This window comes from Hyla sarda, chromosome 6 (genome assembly GCF_029499605.1).
Source record: "Hyla sarda isolate aHylSar1 chromosome 6, aHylSar1.hap1, whole genome shotgun sequence".
Classification (NCBI taxonomy): Eukaryota; Metazoa; Chordata; class Amphibia; order Anura; family Hylidae; genus Hyla; species Hyla sarda.
The window spans coordinates 195,478,991-195,495,288 of record NC_079194.1 but is presented as its reverse complement, the minus strand read 5'-3'; positions in this window follow the sequence as shown (position 1 = coordinate 195,495,288).

Here is a 16,298-nt window from a genome sequence, read left to right as displayed (position 1 = left end):
CAAGTGGGCTTTGTAATCTCTGCTAATATAATACATTTCACTACTGCTGTAGGGTACCCAGACACACATTGCAGTCCTGGGGGCCTTCACCAAGCCCCCAGCTGCCATAGAAACCCATCAGCGCTGGTGATCCCATCAGCCGATGGGATGAACGATTCAATACGCAAATGTCCTGTAACTAGTTACAGTGGGAGTCCAGCTGTCCTGCTGACAGTCTCCCGCAATCCCCGCATGGTAGACCTGCACTGCCTTATTCTATCCCTGCCATGAAGACATGGTGGCTGGAATTAGTATGTAAAGTTTTGTCTTCACCACTAAGAAGCGAAGTTCAGCAGAGATGAGACACAGACTGGGCGCCGTGATATCGCAGGCTGCGGGGGAAAGAGGGAGGTAAGATTTTAGAAGATTTTTTTGTTATTAAACAGCATGGTCACATTTATAGAAAAATGTTTTTGCTGGATATATCCTTTAGGAGGTTTTACATAATTTCCTATTGTACATAAACAAAACCGGAGACAAGCACACGCCCGCACATACAACTTACACATTTTTACACAGGTATACCCCATTCATGCACTTACTTAAACTCATACAATAAGTTAGTTTAGTAGTCTTTAAACTGTGGACCTCCAGCAGTTGCAAACTACAACTCCTGGCAGCTAGGAGACCACTGCAATACACTTACCTCCGTATGCAGCTTCCCGGTGTTAAAGGGGTATTCCGGCCAGGGGTATTCAAAAGGATAGAGGATAAGATGTCTGATTGCGGGGGCCCCCAGGACCCTCTATGTTTCCGGGACTGGGGAGGTGACGCCACCCCCCCCCCCTCTATTCATGTCTACGGGAAGAGGCCCCTCCCATAGACATGAATTGAGGAAGCATGGTGTGACATGACGAGGGGGCGTGGGGTGACTTCACGTCTCCAGTCTCGGAAACACAGAGGTTTCCAAGACTGGAGCATCAGCCTGGCATTGAATGCGGGTGCTGGGGGCCCCCACAATCAGACATCTTATCCCCTATCCTTTGGCCAAAATACCCTTTTGAGCTCTTTGACCACTGAAATGCACTAACCTCTTAATGCAGTTTCCAGGTGTTTAGCTCTTTGACCTATGCAGACTCCCTTGCTGCTTCCGCCCCCTCCACTTTGACCCGACATGAAGCTCTATACAAGAAGAAGACTGGAGGTGCACAGCATAGAAGTACATGTGTGTGACGCTGTACATCCTCCAGTCTGTAATTAGCTGTTAAGTCAAATAGCTTGGCCCCTAACTGCAGTACTACCCTAATGGCAGCCCTGCCCCACAGTTCTGTGCCCCAGGCATGGACAGGATAGATGCACCAGGGTCAGGGTGCCACCCTACCTGGGGGTGTCAACCAGTGCGGTCCGCATCTCCCCCCCAGCAATGCCACTATATAGAACTCTATGCATTTCTATATTTTTCTAAAATTTTAATCTTTATTAAATACAACGCCAGGAACTGATCATAAATTCATGACATTTGTAAAGCAATTCTTTTTTTCAGATCAATTTCTGGCTTTGTATTAAATAGTGGCAATTAAAAACCTGAATGTGTGAACGCAGACTTAGAGATTTATTTTTACAAGACCTGGGAAGCCACAAGTTGGCCATCACTGGCCAAGAGCTATGTTTTGTGTAAACCCACATCACTCCAGTATAAGCAAATTGCCGGAGAAGGATCCCAAGCCAGTGTCCAATATATTTCAGAAACATGGCAAAGCAGAGTTTTATATATACACTAGAGATGTGTTTGGCACTGAGGGTGCTATGGAAAGTCAAGAACTAACAGTATCAGCATGCTGCAAAAAAAATAACAAATTATAAAGAAAAATCCATAATAAATAGAATTTTCCTTCAAACACACATGAACCAATGATTGTTTATTTGCCGACATGGTGTGATCCTTTTAAAATGAAGGTTTTGTCCTTCATGTGTGGTTGGCTGAGGTCACAAAACAGACTGTGTGTGGCCTTAGCAAGATGTAATGTGATGTCCAGAAAAATGTCAACACCTGGAACTTTATTTTGGCAGAGTACTGTATTGCTATATTTATTCCAGACTTCTCTTTGTTTATTCCAGTGTTCCAATAATTATAAACCCAATTTAACGTATTGTGTATATTTTAACACTTTATTTGTAATGCTGTAAGTAAGCAGGTATAGTCTGATGCTGAGTTAAATGCAGTATTAAAATATTTGCAGTATTTAGGGCCTTTTCACATTACATTTGCTATCCTTATGAAATAATTGTTATCTATTTTCAAACAGATGAGTTAAACGATCCTGAGTTTTTTCAATGCTGCAATCCCGATTCTTCAGTATATGCAAATGACCTGCTTGATGCACGTCCGGTGGCATCTTCCTATTAACGCCTCCTCCCCTGTGTTCTGCCTCTGCACAGGGGAGGAGGCGTTACTATTAAGATACCCGCCAGATGTCACCGTGCACGGGGAGTTTGGAACCCTCCCCCAAGTAGGTCATTTGTATGTACCAAAGGGGTATGAAGACATGGAGCTGGGACTGGTAAGTATCGTTGTCATCAGTGTCACCAGCATTACAAGCCTGTACAATAAGTAAGTGTCGGTGATACTTATGATAGTCTCTTTAAAAAATTGTTAGTTGCAAAATCGAATTAAAAGAACCAGTTTAAGAACCGATACAACTGGTCCTGTTCTTGAAAAGCTTCCTCTAAAGAAAACTGACCTTTTATGTTACCAAAAGAGAAATGAGGGGGAGGGCTTTTTGGCACTACCCATGAAGAGAACCTGTTGAGGAATGTTATGGTGGCATTATCATGTCACTGTATGGTGTAGTGGTGTGATAGTACTATATACAGGTAACCTGTCACATCAAAGGTACAGTGCAATCGGCAGACCATGCGATACTCTAAATTTCCTCAAATAAAAATGGGATTAATTGGACACTAAGAGAACTTCAAGACCCTTGACCCTTGAAGTTCTCTCAGTGCCCAAGTAATCCCAATTTTGTTGGAGGAAATTTGGAGTATCGCATTGTTGTTGATGGGAAGGCTGCAGAGGGTCTAATTATACTATTATATGTCCTTTCCAAAGTTGTGCTTGGATCTGCACAACCACCCAAGTTAAGCGCCTGTTCACACTTAATGGAAATTTTCCACACAGAAATTGACTTGCAGTAAAGATTTTTCAGTCAGCAGCGTGTCAATGTGTGTGACTGATTCTTTGCAGATTTGTCATGGATGTCCCTTACTGAAGTTAAAGGGGTACTACCGTGGAAAACTTTTTTTTTTTTTTAAATCAACTCATGCCAGAAAGTTAAACAGATTTGTTAATCACTTATATTAAAAAATCTTAATCCTTCCAGTACTTTTTAGGGGCTGTATACTAAAGAGAAATCCAAAAAAGAAATGCATTTCCTCTGATGTCATGACCACAGTGCTCTCTGCTGACCTCTGCTGTCCATTTTAGGAACTGTCCGGAGCAGCATATGTTTTCTATGGGGATTTTCTCCTGCTTTTGGCAGTTCCTAAAATGGACAGTAGAGGTCAGCAGAGAGCACTGTGATCATGACATCAGAGGAAATGCATTTCTTTTTTGGATTTCTCTTTAGTATACAGCCCCTAAAAAGTACTGGAAGGATTAAGATTTTTTAATAGAAGTAATTTACAAATCTGTTTAACTTTCTGGCACCAGTTGATTTAAAAGAAAAAGTTTTCCATGGGAGTACCCCTTTAATGAAGAAGGTAAAATCCATGCCAAATGTGAATTATTTGTTCACTATTTTTAAAGCCTGCTGCTAAATCTGAATCCACACGATTCAATGTAGATTGTATGTGCAGATTTTGCCCTGGGTTTGCTGTGAAAAATGTTCATGCCAAAATTTCCTTGTGCATTTAACATCATGGGGGGACATTCACACATGCATATTTTACTGCAGATTTTATTTAGCAGATTTTGCTACCCATTTAAGTCACTTTTAGCAAAATCAGCAGCGGAAAATATGCAGCAAAATATGCACATGTGAACATACTCTAGGGGTGTACTCACAGTCAGGGCCGCCATTAGGGGGGTACAACCCATACACCTGTATGGGGCCCGGAGCTTCAGGGGGACCCGGACGTCCCTGGCCCTTTTTTTTTTTTTTTTTTTTTTTTTTAATTGGCCTGTCAGTGAGTGACTGCCACTGTCACTCACTGACCGCTGGGTGCCCCCAGGACTATGACCGGGCCTCATAGTCCGGGGGGCCCGCACATTTCTTTTAAAATTACCTTTTTGTAGGGCGCGGGCCCCTTAAGATACAGGTCAGGGGCTGGACAGGTCAGGGGCTGATTGGAGTAGAGACGTCACGTGCCCCGGGCAGGCAGTCTACTTCAGTCACCTGACCTGTCCCTGCCTACGTCCTCACGCAATCTCCAGCATCCAGGGACAGGACTATTGGGGTTATGGGGGTGATGAGAGGTGCAGGGGGGTTATGGGGATGATGAGAGGTGCTGGGGGGATGATGAGAGGTGCTGGGGGGGTGATGAGAGGTGCCGTGGGGGGGGGGGGGGGGTTGGGGGGGTTATGAGAGGTACAGGCGGGGTTATGGGGGTGATGAGGAGAGGTGCCCCCCGCACCTCTCCTCATCACCCCCCATAACCCCCCTGGTTATAGTAGTGATGAGGAGAGGTGCTGGGGGGAGGGTTATAGTAGTGATGAGGAGAGGTGCTGGGGGGGGTTATTGTAGTGATGAGGAGAGTGGGGGTTATAGTAGTGATGAGGAGAGGTTTGGCGGGGGGGTTATAGGGGTGATGAGGAGTGATGAGGAGACAGATTATAAGAGGGGTTGTATATGTATATATGATGTGTATGCATGTATGACAGTTTTATATTCAGGGTACAGTGTGTGGCCGCATTATATTCAGTGGATACAGTGTGTGGCAGTATTATATTCTGTGGATACAACGTGTGGCAGTATTATATTCTGTGGATACAGTGTGTGGCAGTATTATATTCTGTTGATACAGTGTGGAGCAGCATTATATTCAGGGTACAGTGTGTGGCAGGATTATATTCAGTGGATACAGTGTGTGGCAGCATTATATTCAGTTGATACAGTGTGTGGCAGTATTATATTCTGTGGATACAGTGTGGAGCAGCATTATATTCAGGGTACAGTGTGTGGTAGGATTATATTTAGTGGGTACAGTGTATAGCAGTATTATATTCAGTGGATACAGTGTGGGGTAGTATTATATTCAGTGGATACAGTGTGTCAGTATTATATTTAGTGGATACAGTGTATGGCAGTATTATATTTAGTGGGTACAGTGTGTGGTAGTAATATATTTAGTGGATACAGTGTGGGGCAGCATTATATTCAGGGTACAGTGTGTGGCAGCATTATAGTCAGAGGATACAGTGTGTGGCAGTATTATATTTAGTGGGTACAGTGTATGGCAGTATTCTATTCATGGTACAGTGTGTTGCATGATTGTATTTAGTGGTGTAAGGATTCCTCCTTGGGGATTAGCTCCTGTATCGTCCTGGACACTGCCACGGGACACGTTTCCACTCAATAAACCCGCAGACAACGGTTATTCATGCAAGCCTGGCACCTTGCCAGCTTTATTTAGACAGGTTGCAGGGGGAAAACAAACATAATGCAGGAACAAAATAAAATCCTAGACCGTCTGGTCACTGACTACACATATCAGCATGCCCTGACTACTAGCTGGTGAGCTACCCTCAGCCAGTTAAACATGTGTCTCCTGCAACCTGTTACTCACAGTTCACACCACTTCTTGGACCACTCGCAGCACCTTCTGCATATTACCTAAACAGGGTCTGTGTGTCTCCCCCTCTAACAGCCAGCATACTGTTTCCAAGGGAGAGCCCCAACTATTCTGTTTCTTTTCCTTTTAAACACACTTTCCCTTCTTGATACCTCATTAATCAGGCCACAGGTGGAGTATTCTGCAGAGTTAGCAAGGGAAATACACAGTGAGTACAGTGTATGGCAGTATTATATTCAGGGCATGGTGTGTGGCAGTATTATATTCAGGGTACAGTGTGTGGCAGGATTATATTTAGTGGGCATAGTATATAGCATTATTATACTCAGTATACAGTGTGGGGCAGTATTTTATTTAGGGTACATTTTCTAGCAAGGTTATAATTACTGTCTTCATGCAGAGGATGAGGATCTGCTGACAGTGAGGAGCCAATAATTTCTGGATGTCAGACTCTGCAGAGAAGATGGAGCTGGAGGAAGACCTGGTCTCTGGACCCGATGAAGAAGAAAAGATAACACTCAGGTCACTGATATCATTGTGTATTCTCCTGACTGTCCCATCAGAGCTGTAGTAACTTGTAAGTTCTGCAGTGATGATGGGTAAAACTGTGTCCAATCTGTGTCTCTCCAGCTGTTACAAAACTACAACTCGCATTGGCAGAGGCTCTCCAGACATGATGGGAGTTTTAGCTTTCCAACAGCTGGAGAACAGCTTCAACCAAGGTGATCGGTGGGGGTCTCAGCAGTTGGACCCCCACCAAAAAAATGGCCCGGGGAGGGGCGGGGGGCAGGGGGATGGGAAGGGAGCCCCGAGATAATTTTTTGCCTTGGAGCTCTGTGGTTTCTAGCTACACCTATGGGGGCAACTATAAACAGAGGGGCCTATAACAGAGGGACCTACCCAAACTATATGGAGCCCCCTATATAGCTTGGGTAGGCCCCTCTGTCAATAGTTGCTTCCATATAGTTTGGGTAGGCCCCTCTGTTAAAGGAGTAGTCTGATGAAAAATAACTTATCCCCTATCCAAGGATATGGGATAAGTTATCGATCGCAGGGGGGTGCAAGTGCTGGGACCCCCCCTTGCGGGGACCTGGCAGTTTGCTGGAAGCTGACGTCTGTACCCCCGCAGGAAGCCACGACCAGCACACCCCCTCCATGTATCTCTATGGGGTACATGGAGGGGCGCGTCAGCCAGCGCTCCGTGCGGGGTACGGCATGCCCCTCTTCCAGCCGTGCTGAAGATAGCGGGGAGTCCTGTTATCTATAACTTATCCCCTATCCTTGGATAGGGGATAAGTTATTTTTTACCAGACAACTCCTTTAACCTCCTGAGCGGTAATCCCGAGCGTGACTCGGGGTTAATTTTCCCTGCCAGGATCGGTAACCCCGAGTCACACTCGGGGTAGAATTGCAGAGTTCCCTGCCGGGCTGCACGATATATCGCAAAAGCAATGCGATATAGCGATGCGGCCCCCGGGAAAACATGCGATTATCTGCTCTGGTCGGCTCCCGTTGCGGGGGCCGGCCAGAGCAGGTAAAGAAAAATACTAAAAGTCAGTGTTTCCCTACCAGGGGGCCTCCAGCTGTTGCAAAACTACAACTCTCAGCATGCCCGAACAGCCAAAGGCTGTCCGGGCATGTTGGGAGTAGTAATTTCACAACAGCTGGAGGCACCCTGTTAGAAAAACACTGAGCTAAGTGTAAAAGGAAGAAGTAGTAAAATAAAAAAACCTTTTGCTCACCTAGACCCGGTCCCTGCAGATGCCGTTCCCCTCCGTGCGGTCCGGGGTGTCCTCTCTTCACTATTTATCTTCTAGGACCTTTCACTTTTCAGCCAATCACAGGCCGCAGTGGTGTAAAGCCTGTGATTGGCTGAAGGGGAAAGGGCTTGTTCTGCAGCAAATACACTAGGTTTGAAATCTGCCGGCAAACCCAGTGTATTCTGCTGCAGAACAAGACAAGGTGACAAGGCGGGATGAATGTGACAGGGGGGGGGGGGGGGGAATGTGACAAGGGGGGGAATGTGACAGGGGGGGATGTGACAAGGGGGGGGAATGTGACAGGGGGGGAATGTGACAGGGGGGAATGTGACAGGGGGGAATGTGACAAGGGGGGGATGTGACAAGGGGGGGGAATGTGACAAGGGGGGGATGTGACAGGGGGGGAATGTGACAAGGGGGGGGGGAATGTGACAGGGGGGGATGTGACAGGGGGGGAGGGGAATGTGACATGAAGGGGGGATGTGACAAGGGGGGGGGAAATGTAACATGAAGGGGGAGAATGTGACAAGGGGAAGAATGTGACAAGGAGAGGGGAGAATGTGACAAGGAGGGGGGAGAATGTGACAAGGAGGGGGGAGAATGTGACAAGGAGGGGGGAGAATGTGACGGGGGATGTGACAAGGGAGGGGGAATGTGACAAGGAGGGGGGAGAATGTGACGGGGGATGTGACAAGGGAGAGGGGAATGTGACAAGGGAGAGGGGAATGTGACGGGGGAGATGTGAAATGGGCGGAGGGAGATGTGAAATTCAGTAAAAAAAATTGTACCGCTTTTGGTACAAATTTCCAGACAGAATCATACCGCCAGGGAGGTTAATAGCAAAGTGTTATATAACACCGCACTCTGCTCTAATCTAATTAGAAATATATCATTAGAAAATAAAATAATATTGGGGGCAGGCCACGGGTGGCCAGGCATTGAGCTGTGTGAGGGCCCCGAAATTTCTGATGGCAGCCCTGCTGACAGTTACAGTATCCTGCGCATATGTGATGCGCAGAATTTAAAGCAGATTTTAAAATTCAGATTTTATGCTGCAGAGTTCAATAGAAACTAAATGACTGAACACAGCATCAAAGAGTTTCTAGAGTTTCAAATCCTGCACATCACTTGCGCAGGAAACTGTATGTGTGAATAGACCCTAAAGTAGACTACTGTCCATTAAGCAGAGTTTTCCAGATCATGTTCTAACAGTTGTTTCAAAACTACAACTTGCTTTTTATAAAAAAATTTTAGGGTATATAAAGTAAACAAAAATACGCAATTTTGGACTTTGGACTTTTTTTTTACATGTAGCTATTGACCATGCAGTTTAATTAACATTATATTTTAACCTCTTCAGGACATAGGGCGTATGGATACGCCCTGAATCCCGACTCCTTAAGGACCGAGGGCGTATCCATACGCCCGTGGGAATTCCGGCCCCCACCGCTAGCCGGTTGGGGACCGGAGCCGGATGCCTGCTGAAATCGTTCAGCAGGCATCCCGGCATATCGCCCAGGGGGGTCATTATGCCCCCCCATGTCGGCGATCGCCGCAGATCGCTGGACAATTCAGTCCAGCGATCTGCGGCGATTCCGGGTCAATCGGGTCTCCAGTGACCCGATGACCCGGAATTACTGGCTGTTCGGGGCCGTCTCTGACGGCCCCGAACAGCCAGAGCCTGCAGGGGTGAGGTGGCACTGGTGCCACCTCACAATCGCCCTGATTCGTCGGCCGGATTACCGGCCGACCAATCAGGGCGCCTGCTGCGGGTGTCACTCCCGCACCCGCTCCGCCCCTCTTCTGGAGGACGTGAGCGGGTGCGGGACGTGCACCCCGGGTGCTGGGGACCCCGATCCCCGGCGCCCCTGTTGGGATCGGGGCCCCAGGAGCAGCTGCGGCGGCGGAGACGACGAGGGACTGACCTGCAGCGTCTGGATCGTTGGAGGTGAGTGACAGCCTCCTGCTGTTGCTTAGCAACAGCTCCCAGCATGCAAAAAGGGCATGCTGGGAGCTGTAGTTATGCAACAGCAGGAGGCAGACCACCACAACTCCCAGCATTCCCTTATGGGCATGCTGGGACTTATGGTTTTGCAACAGCTGGAGGCACATTCTTTCTATGGAAAAGTGTACCTTCAGCTGTTGTCTAACTACAACTCCCAGCTTGCACAAACAGCTAAAGTGCATGCTGGGAGTTGTAGTGGTGCATCTGCTGGTTGCATAACTACAACTCCCAGCATGCCCGTTGGCTGTCGGTGACTGCTGAGAGTTGTAGTTTTGCAACAGCTGAAGGCACACTGGTTGTGAAACTCAGAGTTTTTTTTTACCTAACTCAGTGTTTCACGATCGGTGTGCCTCCAGCTGTTGCAAACTACAACTCTCAGCAGTCACCGTACACCATGCACCGTACATGCTGGGAGTTGTAGTTTTGCAACAGCTGGAGGCACACTGGTTGTGAAACACTGAGTTAGGTCACAAACTCAGTGATACATAACCAGTGTGCCTACAGTTGTTGCAAAACTGCAACTCTCAGCAGTCACCGACAGCCAACGGGCATGCTGGGAGTTGTAGTTATGCAACAGCTGGATGTCCCCCCCCCCCCAATGTGAACGTACAGGGTACACTCACATGGGCGGAGGATTACAGTAAGTATCTGGCTGCAAGTTTGAGCTGCCGCAAACTTTCTGCTGCAGCTCAAACTGCCAGCGAGAAACTACTGTGAACCCCCCGCCCGTGTGACTGTACCCTAAAAACACTACACTACACTAACACAAAAAATAAAATAAAAAGTAAAAAACACTACGTATACACATACCCCTACACAGCCCCCCTCCCCTCCCCAATAAAAATGAAAAACGTCTGGTACGCCACTGTTTCCAGAACGGAGCCTCCAGCAGTTGCAAAACAACTCCCAGTATTGTCGGACAGCCGTTGACTGTCCAGGCATGCTGGGAGTTTTGCAAAAGCTGGAGGCACCCTGTTTGGGAATCACTGGCGTAGAATACCCCTATGTCCACCCCTATGCAATCCCTAATTTAGGCCTCAAATGCGCATGGCGCTCTCACTTTGGAGCCCGGTCGTATTGCAAGGCAACAGTTTAGGGTCACATATGGGGTATCGCCGTACTCGGGAGAAATTGTGTTACAAATTTTGGGGGGTATTTTCTGCTTTTACCCTTTTTAAAAATGTAAAATGTTTGGGAAAACAAGCATTTTAGGTAAAAAAAAAAATTTTTTTTTTACATATGCAAAAGTCGTGAAACACCTGTGGGGTATAAAGGTTCACTTAACCCCTTGTTACGTTCCCTGAGGGGTCTAGTTTCCAAAATGGTATGCCATGTGGTTTTTTTTTTGCTATCCTGGCACCATAGGGGCTTCCTAAATGCGGCATGCCCCCAGAGAAAAATTTGCGTTCAAAAAGCCAAATGTGACTCCTTCTCTTCTGAGACCTGTAGTGCGCCAGCAGAGCACTTTTCACCCCCATATGGGGTGTTTTCTGAATCGGGAGAAATTGGGCTTCAAATTTTTAGGGGTATTTTCTGCTATTACCCTTTTTAAAAATAAATTTTTTGGGGGAAAACAAGCATTTTAGGTAAAAATTTTTTTTTTTTTTTTTTTTACATTTGCAAAAGTCGTGAAACACCTGTGGGGTATTAAGGTTCACTTTATCCCATGTTACATTCCCCGAGGGGTCTAGTTTCCAAAATGGTATGCCATGTGGTTTTTTTTTGCTGTTCTGGCACCATAAGGGCTTCCTAAAGGTAACATGCCCCCCAAAAACCATTTCAGAAAAACGTACTCTCCAAAATCCCCTTATCGCTCTTTCCCTTCTGAGCCCTCTACTGCGCCCGCCGAACACTTTACATAGACATATGAGGTATGTGCTTACTCGAGAGAAATTGGGCTACAAATACAAGTAAAAATTTTGTCCTTTTACCCCTTGTAAAAATTCAAAAATTGGGTCTACAAGAACATGTGAGTGTAAAAAATGAAGATTGTGAATTTTCTCCTTCACTTTGCTGCTATTCGTGTGAAACACCTAAAGGGTTAAAACGCTGACTGAATGTCATTTTGAATACTTTGGGGGGTGTAGTTTTTATAATGGGGTCATTTATGGGGTATTTCTAATATGAAGACCCTTCAAATCCACTTCAAACCTGAACTGGTCCCTGAAAAACACTGAGTTTGAAAATTTTGTGAAAAATCGGAAAATTGCTGCTGACCGTTGAAGCCCTCTGGTGTCTTCCAAAAGTAAAAACGCGTCAATTTTATGATGCAAACATAAAGTAGACATATTGTATATGTGAACCAAAAAAAAATGTATTCGTAATATCCATTTTCCTTACAAGCAGAGAGCTTCAAAGTTAGAAAAATGCTAAATTTTCAAATTTTTCATCAAATTTACGGATTTTTCACCAAGAAAGGATGCAAGTTTCGACAAAAATTTACCACTATGTTAAAGTAGAATATGTCACGAAAAAACAATCTCGGAATCAGAATGATAACTAAAAGCATTCCAGAGTTATTAATGTTTAAAGTGACAGTGGTCAGATGTGCAAAAAACGCTCCGGTCCTTAAGGCCAAAATGGGCTCCGTCCTGAAGGGGTTAATAGTACAGACATTTCTGCACGTGGCGATATCACATATATTTATTTTAATTATGGTTACATATTTTTTATATGGAATTTGGGAAAAGGGGGGGGCGATTCAAACTTTTAGTATGGAAGGGGTTAATGGGTGTTTTTTTTAAAACTTTTTATTCAACTTTTTTTTTTTTTTACACTTTTAGTCCCCTTAGGGGACTTTTAGGAGGAATCAGTAAATTCCTCATACAGATCAATGTGGTTCTAGAGAACCACATTGATCTACATGCTCTGTGCTCAATTGATAAAGCCTAGTTCACCCAGTAGTGGATGTTGTTGTGAATTCGCAATATATCTGCAACACCTGAAAATTATTGTGTATTTTAACTTCCCCATTAAGGGTCTATTCACATGTACAGTATTCCATGCAGATTTAATGCTCAGGATTTTCTGCTGCAGATTTCAATGTAAACTAAATGACTAAACACAGCCTGAAATCCTGCGCATCAAATCTGCGCAGAATATTGTACATGTGAATAGACCCTAAAGGGGTACTCTGGTGAAAAACATTTTTTTATAAATCAACTGGTTCCAGAAAGTTAAAAAAAATATCTAAATTACTTCTAATTAAAAATCTTAATCCTTCCAGCACTTATCAGCCACTGTATGCTCCACAAGACATTGTATTTCTTTCTGAAATTTATTTCAGTCTGACCACATTGCTCTCTGCTGACACCTCTGTCCATATCAGGAACTGTCTGGAGCAGGATAGGTTTGCTATGGGAATTTGCTTGTACTCTGCACAGTTCCTGAGACAGACAGAGGTGTCAGTATAGAACACTGTGGTCAGACAGAAAAGAAATTCAAAAAGAAAAGAACTTCCTCTGTAGTATGCAGCAGCTGATAAGTACTGGAAGGATTAAGGTTTTTAAACAGAAGTAATTTCTGGCACAAGTTGATTTTAAAAAGTTTTTTTTCCACCGGAGTATCCCTTTTAAATGGGCATTGCCAGAATCAAAAACTTTTAATATGTTGTGCATCTTGGCAATTTTTTTTCATTTGGCTTATAAAAAAAGACCACTAGGGGTCCCCATACACAATCTTGTCTGGATGCAGCAGCATCTTTGTCCCAGCTGAAGCACAGGCTGTGACGAAGTCCAGGAAGCAAGGGCCGGACTAGCACTCCTCCTCTGCTCACTTCTTTTCTGTCTATCAGACTCCTGCCTAAAAACAGAGAGGAGGGGGCTAGTGAGCAGCCTGCAGTGATTGGATAAAGAGACCCAGCACAGCAGACTCAGGGAGAGTGTGAATGCATAGTGAGTGAGGCTGGGCTCAGTGCCTGCTTTGAACCCATCCCTTCCTGAGCAGTGGATGTCAGAATGAGTGAGCAGAACAGAGGGATGTGTGAGCCAAATACATAAGCTAGACACATAAAAAAAAAGACACGAAAGCCTCTGCATGACCTAGTGAATAACATATAGAAGTATTAGTTCCTGTGCTATGACAGAAAGGCTTTAAAGTTAATGAGGAAAATTTGCATCGGATCCAAAACAACAGTTGACATGCTGCGGATCAGAAATGCCTACCAAGGGTTAATTTCTGCACAGCTTTTGTTCAGATTTAAGAAATTATATTCACTTCGATTTTTCTTATATGTTGTAGATTTTGGGGGAGAATTATCAAACCTTGTGCAAATAGATTAGTGGAGCAGTTGCCTATAGCAACCAATCAGATTCCAGCTTTTCAAAGGCCTCTGAAAAAATGAAACCTGAAATCTAAATAGTTGCTATGGGCAACTGCTCCACTCATCCTTTACCAAGATTTGATAATTCTTTCTTTGTATACAAATATATTCTAATAAAATGAAAGCAGAGCTGTGATTGGTTGCTTTGGGTAACGCTAACACATTTTTGTCCCATGCAGATTAAATCTGGAACAGAAAATATAAAGCAAATCTGTGACAAGTGGATGTACCTTTACGCTTCATACCTTTCACTTCTACATGTAAAGTTTATAATGATCACTAGGTGGAGTGATTGAGTCATGCAGGAAATGTTGAAAGGAAACCTGTCCCTCTAGTCTGGATTCTCAAGTTGTAGACAAAATGCGGCTTAGGTGCAGCCATGAACTGCATTAAAATGAGTCAATGCAGTTTTAGCCTGTTAAGGACTCAGCTCATTTTCACCTTAAGGACTCAAAATTTTATTCGTTTTTGCACTTTCGTTTGTTCCTCCTCATCTTATAAAATCACAACGCGTTCTATTTTGCACCTACAGACCCATTTAAGGGCTTGTTTTTTTGCATCACCAATTGTACTTTGTAATGACATTACTTATTTTAAAATATAATCTGCGGCGAAACAAAAAAAATTCCATTTTGCAACTTTTTAGGGCTTCCGTTTCTACGCAGTGCACTTTCCGGTAAAAGTGACACCTTATTCTGTAGGTCTATATGGTTACAGGGATACCCAATGTATGTAAGTTTTATTTATTTTACTACTTTAAAAAAAATTATAACTACATGTACCATAATTAGTATGTTTAAAATTGTCATCTTCTGACCCCTAAAACTTTTTTTATTTTTGCATGCACGGGGCTATATGAGGGCTAATTTTTTGTGCCGTGGTCTGTAGATTTTATTGGTAGCATTTTTGTTTTGCTGGGATTTTTTGATCGCTTTTTATTAATATTTTTACTGTATATGAAGTGACCAAAAATGCACAATTTTGGTCAAACCGTGCAGTTTAGCTAACCTTATGTTTTACCACGTATGATTTTTTTTTTTAATTCCATTATTTTAGTAAAAAATAGGAAAATTGGGGCGATTCAAACTTTTATTGGGGGGGGGGGGTCTTATTCACATTTATTCTATACCATGCAATACCATGCAATCATTTGATTGCATACACTGATCAATGCTATGTCATAGCATAGCATTGATCAATGTTATCGGTGCTCTGCTGCTCCAGCAGTAGATTGCCGATCGGAAGAGGAGGAGACAGGTGAGGACCTTCACGTCATCCAGTAAGCTAATCTGGACATTGCGATTCTGTCGTGATAGTCCCGATCAGCTCCGCTGAGCTGCCGGGGTAGTTTTACTTTCACTTTAGACTAGTTTTATTTTCTCTTTCAAAGTTGATCGCGGCTTCTAGAGGGCTAATGCCGGGCATCGGCCCGATCGGCCTTGCCCGGCATTAACCCTGGGTCCTGGCTACTGATAGCAGTCGGGACCCACGGGGTTTGAAGCGTTCTCCGCTCGGGAGAAGGGCTTAAACCCTGGTAACTGGACTCAGGACGTACAGGTACGCCCAGGGTACTTAAGGACTCCGGAACGGGCGTACCTGTACGCCCTGCATCCTTAACTGGTTAAACTTGACCTAAACTACAGGTTCATTGAGAATAGGCACGTAGTAAACTGCTGTTTTGTTACAAAACTGTGAAATCTTTCTCATGTCTGGTCTCATCTGTTGCTAGAGGAACTTCAGCATAATCAGTAGGTTCTGCAGCAGCTGAGGTAAACTGGAAATAACATTCTAGCTTCTGAAGAACATCCTTGTCAAAAAGGTTAGAAAAGTTTTGCAGCAGCTGAAATACAATGTTGATGTCCCAGCACCAATAGCTGTTCTGTGGCTTTGTACTGTCTTGGGTAGCTTGGCAGCACAGGCTGTTGGGCCCACTAGAGACTTATCGTTATATCAATTATGATTACATTCTATTGCAAAATAATATTTTTTTCTAATTCAAGTATATTCTTGTCATATGTATATATGTTATTAATGTGTTACTGTACCTTTAAATGAGAGCAGTGAACCCCATGTGACCCTGCCTGCCAATGAGAACCCCTAAAGTCTCCCCTATATAGAGTAGTGGGCGGAGGAGTTGCCCCAGTTTAGTCTGAGCCACAGTTTGGTTCAGGTGTGTGTGCTGTGTGCTCTGAGGAGAGGCCTAGTTCAAATCTAAACTCGTCCTGCTTGGATTACTCGCATGGTGGAAGTTCATGCCCCTGCGGAGAAGGCTTCAGTACCCTGACAGGACCCTACCTACCAGGATTCAACCTTACATCTCACAAGTCAGTATTAATCTGTTTGGTGTAAGCATCAAAAGTCCCAGCAAGGCAACAGGGCTCCCAAGGGGTTACGCTGCACTCTCTCACCTAAAGCCAGCTGTATGTGTGTTATCATTTACACC